Genomic DNA, 10,401 nt, shown 5'->3' on the forward strand with positions numbered 1-10,401 from the left:
AATGCTGGGGCCAGTTTCCCAGACACAGATTAGTCCTAGTCCTGTTCTTAATGCTTGGGGCCAGTTTCCCAGACACAGATTAGTCCTAGTCCTGTTCTTAATGCTTGGGGCCAGTTTCCCAGACACAGATTAGTCCTAGTCCTGTTCTTAATGCCGGGGGCCAGTTTCCCAGACACAGATTACACATGGTCCTGTTCTTAAAAGCACTTTCAGTAGAGAATCTCTATGGAGAATGCTTTTTAGTCCAAGTCAGGGCTTAATAATATGTGTCTATGAATCAGCCACAAATTATTTGGAATATCTGAAATAGTATTTGAACCATGGACTGTCCGCAATATTTCTGCCATCTAAGTTTATGTCAATGGGGACCAACCAGGTCCGTCCCTGGAAACTGAGATATATTTTGTTGCACTCCATTTCCTGGTACAGAAATGACCAGGTATTTGAAACGTGATATTGAATATTGCTGGCCAATGAAAGGGCATGGTGTGTCACATGATCATCACTGAGTTGACCTGACAGAGTGTGATCAGCTGAGGCTCATCTTTGCTCTTTGAAGACTTCTAAGTATGTGCTCTATCAAACTCTATGGCCCCGTGTTCTCCTTTCTGAGACACACCTCATCCTTCCAGGTGACTCTAACACACTGTGTGTGCTCTATCAAACTCTATGACCCCGTGTTCTCCTTTCTGAGACACACCTCCTCCTTCCAGGCGACTCTAACACACTGTGTGTGCTCTATCAAACTATATGGCCCCGTGTTCTCCTTTCTGAGACTCACCTCCTCCTTCCAGGTGACTCTAACACAATGTGTGTGCTCTATCAAACTCTATGGCCCCGTGTTCTCCTTTCTGAGACACACCTCCTCCTTCCAGGCGACTCTAACACACTGTGTGTGCTCTATCAAACTCTATGGCCCGTGTTCTCCTTTCTGAGACACACCTCCTCCTTCCAGGTGACTCTAACACACTGTGTGTGCTCTATCAAACTATATGGCCCCGTGTTCTCCTTTCTGAGACACACCTCCTCCTTCCAGGCGACTCTAACACACTGTGTGTGCTCTATCAAACTCTATGGCCCCTGTCCGGAATGCAGGCTACTACTTTTCCCTTGACATTTTCAGAAGCTTCTAAATGTGTGTGTCCTTGGTAGTCTCTATGACAGTGCAGAAAGCCCGTACCCCATGGCTCTTTGGCATTTGAACGACTCACTGTGTGTGTACGTGCGTGTGTGTTTCTGTGCGTGTGTGTGGTGTGTGTGTGTAGGAGCCACTGCCAAGTTGAGGGGGGCTTTGGAATTGGTGGGGGGGGGGGGGGGGGGGGGGTGAACAGAGAAAGGGATAAGGGGATAGGAACACCTCTCTTTGCTACAGTGGCAAAGAAGGCTCCAGGACCAGCCAGGAGGGACAGTAGCTCCTCTCTCAACCCGACTGAGAGAGCCCGCAGGGGGGGCAGGAGGAGGCAGACAGGACCCTTAACATCCAAACCTCTGGAAGACCAAAAGAAGGAGAGATTACCAGACCAGAAGAAGAAGAGAGTACCAGAACAGAAGAAGAAGAGATTACCAGAACAGTAGAAGAAGAGATTACCAGACCAGAAGAAGAAGAGATTACCAGAACAGTAGAAGAAGAGATTACCAGAACAGTAGAAGAAGAGATTACCAGACCAGAAGAAAAGATTACCAGAACAGTAGAAGAAGAGATTACCAGAACAGTAGAAGAAGAGATTACCAGAACAGTAGAAGAAGAGATTACCAGACCAGAAGAAAAGATTACCAGAACAGTAGAAGAAGAGAGTAGCAGAACAGTAGAAGAAGAGATTACCAGACCAGAAGAAAAGATTACCAGAACAGTAGAAGAAGAGAGTAGCAGAACAGTAGAAGAAGAGATTACCAGACCAGAAGAAAAGATTACCAGAACAGTAGAAGAAGAGAGTACCAGAACAGAAGAAGAGAGTACCAGACCAGAAGAAGAATAAGATAGTACCAGACCAGAAGAAGAAGAGAGAAAATAAGATAAAGAATAGAGGAGAAGAGATTAGAAGTGAGATAGTCTGGAGGAGGAGGAGAAGGAGAAGGAGGAGGAGAGGGCTGGGATTCCTCTCGCTCCTCTGGCTACACACGACAGGATGGATGAATACGAGGACGAGGTGATGTGCGTGTGTGTGTGTGTGTGTGTGTGTGTGCGTGTGTGTGTGTGTGTGTGTGTGTGTTATCCTTTACAACAGCTGTACGTATATTATCCTTGTCTTCAGTTATCGGTGGATGTAGCTAGCTACCTGAGCCATGTTGACATCTTGTGTGTATCACAAACGGCACCCTTTTAAAAACCTGTTGAGTTTACAACTGATCCAGGATCTGTGCCTTATTACAACAAAGACGCTGCAGCAACACAGCTGTTAGTTTGAATTGGCTAAATGTGACGACGATATCTGACACTAGCGCCTCTGTTCAATATCTGACACTAGCGCCTCTGTTCAATATCTGACACTAGCACCTCTATTCAATATCTGACACTATCACCTCTATTCAATATCTGACACTATCACCTCTATTCAATATCTGACACTATCACCTCTATTCAATATCTGACACTATCACCTCTATTCAATATCTGACACTATCACCTCTATTCAATATCTGACACCTCTATTCAATATCTGACACTAGCGCCTCTGTTCAATATCTGACACTAGCGCCTCTGTTCAATATCTGACACTACCACCTCTATTCAATATCTGACACTATCACCTCTATTCAATATCTGACACTATCACCTCTATTCAATATCTGACACTATCACCTCTATTCAATATCTGACACCTCTATTCAATATCTGACACCATCACCTCTGTTCAATATCTGACACTATCACCTCTGTTCAATATCTGACACCAGCACCTCTATTCAATATCTGACACTATCACCTCTATTCAATATCTGACACTATCACCTCTATTCAATATCTGACACCTCTGTTCAATATCTGACACTAGCGCCTCTGTTCAATATCTGACACTATCACCTCTATTCAATATCTGACACCAGCACCTCTATTCAATATCTGACACTATCACCTCTATTCAATATCTGACACTATCACCTCTATTCAATATCTGACACTATCACCTCTATTCAATATCTGACACTATCACCTCTAATCAATATCTGACACTAGCACCTCTATTCAATATCTGACACTATCACCTCTAATCAATATCTGACACTATCACCTCTATTCAATATCTGACACTATCACCTCTATTCAATATCTGACACTACCACCTCTATTCAATATCTGACACCAGCACCTCTATTCAATATCTGACACCAGCACCTCTATTCAATATCTGACACTATCACCTCTATTCAATATCTGACACTAGCGCTTCTATTCAATATCTGACACTAGGGCCTCTATTCAATATCTGACACTAGCACCTCTATTCAATATCTGACACCATCACCTCTATTCAATATCTGACACTAGCGCTTCTATTCAATATCTGACACTAGGGCCTCTATTCAATATCTGACACTAGCCTCTCTATTCAATATCTGACACTAGCACCTCTTTTCAATATCTGACACTAGCACCTCTATTCAATATCTGACACTAGCACCTCTTTTCAATATCTGACACTAGCCTCTCTATTCAATATCTGACACTAGCCTCTCTATTCAATATCTGACACTAGCACCTCTTTTCAATATCTGACACTAGCACCTCTATTCAATATCTGACACTAGCACCTCTTTTCAATATCTGACACTAGCCTCTCTATTCAATATCTGACACTAGCACCTCTTTTCAATATCTGACACTAGCGCCTCTATTCAATATCTGACACCAGCACCTCTATTTAATATCTGACACTAGTACCTCTATTCAATATCTGACACTAGCACCTCTATTCAATATCTGACACTATCACCTCTAATCAATATCTGACACTATCACCTCTATTCAATATTTGACACCTCTATTCAATATCTGACACCTCTATTCAATATCTGACACTAGCGCCTCTATTCAATATCTGACACTAGCACCTCTATTCAATATCTGACACTATCACCTCTATTCAATATTTGACACCTCTATTCAATATCTGACACCTCTATTCAATATCTGACACTAGCGCCTCTATTCAATATTTGACACCTCTATTCAATATCTGACACCTCTGTTCAATATCTGACACTAGCGCCTCTATTCAATATCTGACACCAGCACCTCTATTCAATATCTGACACTAGCGCCTCTATTCAATATCTGACACTAGCACCTCTATTCAATATCTGACACTATCACCTCTATTCAATATCTGACACTATCACCTCTATTCAATATCTGACACTATCACCTCTATTCAATATCTGACACCTCTATTCAATATCTGACACCTTTATTCAATATCTGACACCTCTATTCAATATCTGACACTATCACCTCTATTCAATATCTGACACTATCACCTCTATTCAATATCTGACACCTCTATTCAATATCTGACACCTTTATTCAAGATCTGACACCTCTATTCAATATCTGACACCTTTATTCAATATCTGACACCTCTATTCAATATCTGACACCTTTATTCAATATCTGACACCTTTATTCAATATCTGACACCTCTATTCAATATCTGACACCTCTATTCAATATCTGACACCTTTATTCAATATCTGACACCACACCTCTATTCAATATCTGACACCTTTATTCAATATCTGACACCACACCTTTATTCAATATCTGACACCTTTATTCAATATCTGACACCTTTATTCAATATCTGACACCTTTATTCAATATCTGACTCCAGCGCCTCTATTCAATGTAGAGATTTAAAGCCAAAACGGAATAATAAGCCTATGCAAGAGGTGTCACTACAGTCCCTGGTTCGATTCCAGGCTGTAACACATCCGGACGCGATTGGGAGTCCCATAGGGTGGCACACAATTGGCCCGGCGTCGTCCGGGTTTGGCCGTCATTGTAAAAAAAAAAAGAAGAAGAATCTTTTAAATAATTATTTTGAACATCGATCCGAATGCCTTGGTTCTTATGCTTGTAACTGACCTCAGATCTGTGTCTCCTCTTGTCGTCTCATTGGTCTGTCCGAATGCCTTGGTTCTTATGCTTGTAACTGACCTCAGATCTGTGTCTCCTCTTGTCGTCTCATTGGTCTGTCCGAATGCCTTGGTTCTTATGCTTGTAACTGACCTCAGATCTGTGTCTCCTCTTGTCGTCTCATTGGTCTGTCTGAATGCCTATTGGTTCTTATGCTTGTAACTGACCTCAGATCTGTGTCTCCTCTTGTCGTCTCATTGGTCTGTCCGAATGCCTTGGTTCTTATGCTTGTAACTGACCTCAGATCTGTGTCTCCTCTTGTCGTCTCATTGGTCTGTCTGAATGCCTATTGGTTCTTATGCTTGTAACTGACCTCAGATCTGTGTCTCCTCTCCTCTTGTCGTCTCATTGGTCTGTCTGAATGCCTATTGGTTCTTATGCTTGTAACTGACCTCAGATCTGTGTCTCCTCTTGTCGTCTCATTGGTCTGTCCGAATGCCTTGGTTCTTATGCTTGTAACTGACCTCAGATCTGTGTCTCCTCTTGTCGTCTCATTGGTCTGTCCGAATGCCTGTTGGTTCTTATGCTTGTAACTGACCTCAGATCTGTGTCTCCTCTTGTCGTCTCATTGGTCTGTCTGAATGCCTATTGGTTCTTATGCTTGTAACTGACCTCAGATCTGTGTCTCCTCTTGTCGTCTCATTGGTCTGTCCGAATGCCTATTGGTTCTTATGCTTGTAACTGACCTCAGATCTGTGTCTCCTCTTGTCGTCTCATTGGTCTGTCTGAATGCCTTGGTTCTTATGCTTGTAACTGACCTCAGATCTGTGTCTCCTCTTGTCGTCTCATTGGTCTGTCTGAATGCCTGTTGGTTCTTATGCTTGTAACTGACCTCAGATCTGTGTCTCCTCTTGTCGTCTCATTGGTCTGTCTGAATGCCTATTGGTTCTTATGCTTGTAACTGACCTCAGATCTGTGTCTCCTCTTGTCGTCTCATTGGTCTGTCCGAATGCCTTGGTTCTTATGCTTGTAACTGACCTCAGATCTGTGTCTCCTCTTGTCGTCTCATTGGTCTGTCCGAATGCCTATTGGTTCTTATGCTTGTAACTGACCTCAGATCTGTGTCTCCTCTTGTCGTCTCATTGGTCTGTCTGAATGCCTTGGTTCTTATGCTTGTAACTGACCTCAGATCTGTGTCTCCTCTTGTCGTCTCATTGGTCTGTCCGAATGCCTATTGGTTCTTATGCTTGTAACTGACCTCAGATCTGTGTCTCCTCTTGTCGTCTCATTGGTCTGTCTGAATGCCTTGGTTCTTATGCTTGTAACTGACCTCAGATCTGTGTCTCCTCTTGTCGTCTCATTGGTCTGTCCGAATGCCTTGGTTCTTATGCTTGTAACTGACCTCAGATCTGTGTCTCCTCTTGTCGTCTCATTGGTCTGTCTGAATGCCTATTGGTTCTTATGCTTGTAACTGACCTCAGATCTGTGTCTCTTCTTGTCGTCTCATTGGTCTGTCTGAATGCCTATTGGTTCTTATGCTTGTAACTGACCTCAGATCTGTGTCTCCTCTTGTCGTCTCATTGGTCTGTCTGAATGCCTGTTGGTTCTTATGCTTGTAACTGACCTCAGATCTGTGTCTCCTCTTGTCGTCTCATTGGTCTGTCTGAATGCCTATTGGTTCTTATGCTTGTTAACTGACCTCAGATCTGTGTCTCCTCTTGTCGTCTCATTGGTCTGTCTGAATGGCTGTTGGTTCTTATGCTTGTTAACTGACCTCAGATCTGTGTCTCCTCTTGTCGTCTCATTGGTCTGTCTGAATGCCTGTTGTGTACGAAACACGGATCTCCAATGAGTCATCTCCCTTGTGTTGCTAATAGACCATATTGGCTGTTGAGTCTAAGCTGACCAGAGCATGTTTCCTCGTTGCTGTTTAAGCAGAATCGCTCACCTGTTATGTTTTACAACGGATTTTCTCCGTGTGGGTTTGGAGTGTTGCTACTAATTTAAAAATCCTACGCTGTTATCTTTTTTTGGGGGGGGGGATTGTTTATGTTGTATGTCAGACATGTTTTAAGAAGTACCCGTTGCTAGGTAACAGTCCGATACACACGAGCTGAGGTGAGAAGGACGTCTGATCGTTTCCTCTCGTTGAATGGGATAGACAACCGTTCCACTTGTTTCAGTTTGACTTTGTCGACATCCGGTGTCAGGAAATCCTGACTTCCTTTTCAACTTTTTAAAGGTTTTTGATTGGTCTTTCAAGCGCAAACAAAACCCCCCAAATAAAACAATAACACAGTCAAATATCGTCATGATAAAAAAAAGAAATACACAGAAGTGACCTGTGTTTGTTGTTGTGGAACGGGCTGAATATCTCGGTTCTCGTGTTACCGTCTAACTGACTCAGGTTGTCTCCCAAATGGAACCCTAAGGGGCCCTGGTCAAAAGTAGTGCACTATAAAGGGAACAAGGTTATTATGTTTATATCACTGACCTGAGACCTGTGTTTCTTGTCATAGAACGGTTTGAATGCCTTAGTTCTTATGTTTATCAACTGACTCCAGGCCTGTCTCTCTCTCTCTCTCTGTTATAGAAGGGTCAAAAGTAGTGCACTATAAAGGGAACAAGGTTATATTTTGGCATTAGTTCTTATGTTTATATCATTGAGATCTGTGTTTCTGGTCATAGAACGGTCTGAATGCCTTCGTTTTTTATGTTTATATCACTGACCTGAGACCTGTGTTTCTGGTCATAGAACGGTCTGAATGCCTTCGTTTTTTATGTTTATATCACTGACCTGAGACCTGTGTTTCTGGTCATAGAACAGTCTGAATGCCTTCGTTTTTATGTTTATAACACTGACCTGAGACCTGTGTTTCTCTGTTCCAGAATGGGCTGAATGCGCTGCACCTGGCAGCTAAGGAGGGCCATGAGGACCTGGTGGAAGAACTACTGGAGAGAGGCTCCGCCGTCGACTCTGCCACTAAGGTACAGGAAGTAAATGTCAGGAAGTAAACCCCAAATTCCAATTGAATAATTGAAACAAATCTGTTTTCAAATTACTTCTCAATAACCTGAACCAATGTTCCCTCTAAGCTACCCCGGGACAATAATATTGCAGTGTCCAATCACAGCAGCAAGATGTTTGGCCCGTTGCCATGACAAAAGGGCAACTAGTGGAACACAAACAACATTCTAAATACAGCCTGTATTTACCTGTTTATTTATCTTCCCTGTCATACTTCAACTACTTGCACATTGTTTACAACACTGTACAAAGCCAATCATATAACATTTGAAATGTCTATAATGTCTAAATGTCTATATTGTCTAAATGTCTATAATGTCTATATTCTTTTAAAACTTTTGTGAGTGTAATGTTTACTGATGTTTCCCTTGTTTATTTCACTTTTGTTTTTTGTCTATTCTGTTTGCTTTGGCAACCTAAACATATGTTTCCCATGCCAATAAAGCCCTTTGAAATGAATTGAAACAGGGTTGGAGAGAGAGAGAGAGAACGGTGGAGAGAGGCCATTTATACTCTCTAGTACTCAGAAGAGGGAGGTATGGCGGGAGAGAGAGGATGAAAGCAGGATATCAGTGTCTCTAAAGTCTAAATCACTGCTAGGAATCCCACTCCATCTGGGTGTTGAGAGACAGAGAGAGAGAGATGGAGAGAGAGAGAGAGAGAGAGAGACAGAGAGAGGTACAGAGACAGAGAGAGAGACAGAGAGACAGAGAGAGAGTTAGAGAGAGAGAGAGTTAGAGTATAGCAGTGTCAGACCAGAATATCAGTCTCCCTGGCAGGGTGTGTGTTACCTGATCCAGTGGGGTTCTCAGGTGACAGGGCATGCTCTTTAGCCGCCAACTACCATAAACAACCTCCAGGGAATCTCTCACCACCCCTCGCCTCTCGCCCTCCTTACCCCCTCGCCCCCTCGTCTCTCACCCCCCTCACTCTTTACCCTGCACTCAATTCAATCACCACTGGGGTCTTGCGAACGGAAATGTGTGCACACACTACTGTAAGTCACTTTTGATACAAAACGTCTGCTAAATGGCTTATAGGCTTATTATTATTATTATTTAATTAAGCCACACTTCTGATTCACACACCTCTCACCCCTCAATAAGTTAGCAGCCAGATCTTTACTGACACTTCTAGTGATCTGACATGTTATTGAGGAGTTATCGGAATTGTTATTAAGAAGTTATTTGACATGTTATTGAGGAGTTATCTGACATGTTATTGAGGAGTTATCTGATATGTTATTGAGGAGTTATCTGACATGTTATTGAGGAGTGATCTGACATGGTACTGAGGAGTTATCTGACATGTTACTGAGGAGTTATCTGACATGTTATTGAGGAGTTATCTGACATGTTATTGAGGAGTTATCTGATATGTTATTGAGGAGTTATCTGACATGTTATTGAGGAGTTATCTGATATGTTATTGAGGAGTTATCTGACATGTTATTGAGGAGTGATCTGACATGGTACTGAGGAGTTATCTGACATGTTACTGAGGAGTTATCTGACATGTTATTGAGGAGTTATCTGACATGTTATTGAGGAGTCATCTGACATGTTACTGAGGAGTTATCGGACATGTTATTGAGGAGTCATCTGACATGTTACTGAGGAGTTATCTGACATGTTATTGAGGACTTATCTGACATGTTATTGAGGAGTTATCTGACATGTTATTGAGGAGTCATCTGACATGTTACTGGGGAGTTATCTGAGGAGGCAACATAGTGCCACCAATATGTTAACCTGGAGTTGATAGACAGCTGGGCTGCAGCCTGACCTTTAAACAGGTGACTGGTAAAGGTGTTATCATAGAGGCTACGCTGTTCACACCTACTGCCACACACACACACACACACACACACACACACACACACACACACACACACACACACACACACACACACACACACACGCACACACGCACACACACACACACACACACACACACACACACCTACTGCTACATGCACATGCACACACACACACACACACATAGACAGACACAAACACACACACACACACATAGACAGACACAAACACACACACACACACACTGAACCCTCCTATCCTAACGCTCCTCTCCCTGCAGAAAGGGAACACAGCCCTCCACATCGCCTCATTGGCCGGACAGAAGGAAGTGGCTCGACTGCTGCTGAAGAGAGGAGCCGACATCAACGCCCAATCACAGGTCAGACAGATAGACTCCATGATGCACTGTGACCCCAGTGCAATGTAGGATAGTGACATAGACACTGTATAATACTACCAGTCTGTATAATACCACCAGTCTC

General features: G+C 42.8%; 1 protein-coding gene across 1 annotated transcript in view; it reads left to right on the forward strand.

The window, feature by feature from the left end:
- The first annotated feature begins 7,967 nt into the window (after positions 1–7,967).
- LOC139394220 (ankyrin-2-like) overlaps positions 7,968–10,401 on the forward strand; it is a 133,375-nt gene continuing 130,941 nt past the window's right edge. Inside the window, exons 1-2 of the mRNA XM_071142243.1 lie at positions 7,968–8,062; positions 10,200–10,298. The gene's annotated coding sequence lies outside the window, so the exon portion shown is untranslated. The remainder of the gene's footprint in view (positions 8,063–10,199; positions 10,299–10,401) is intronic.

This window comes from Oncorhynchus clarkii, unplaced genomic scaffold, assembly GCF_045791955.1.
Source record: "Oncorhynchus clarkii lewisi isolate Uvic-CL-2024 unplaced genomic scaffold, UVic_Ocla_1.0 unplaced_contig_1469_pilon_pilon, whole genome shotgun sequence".
NCBI classification, from domain to species: Eukaryota; Metazoa; Chordata; class Actinopteri; order Salmoniformes; family Salmonidae; genus Oncorhynchus; species Oncorhynchus clarkii.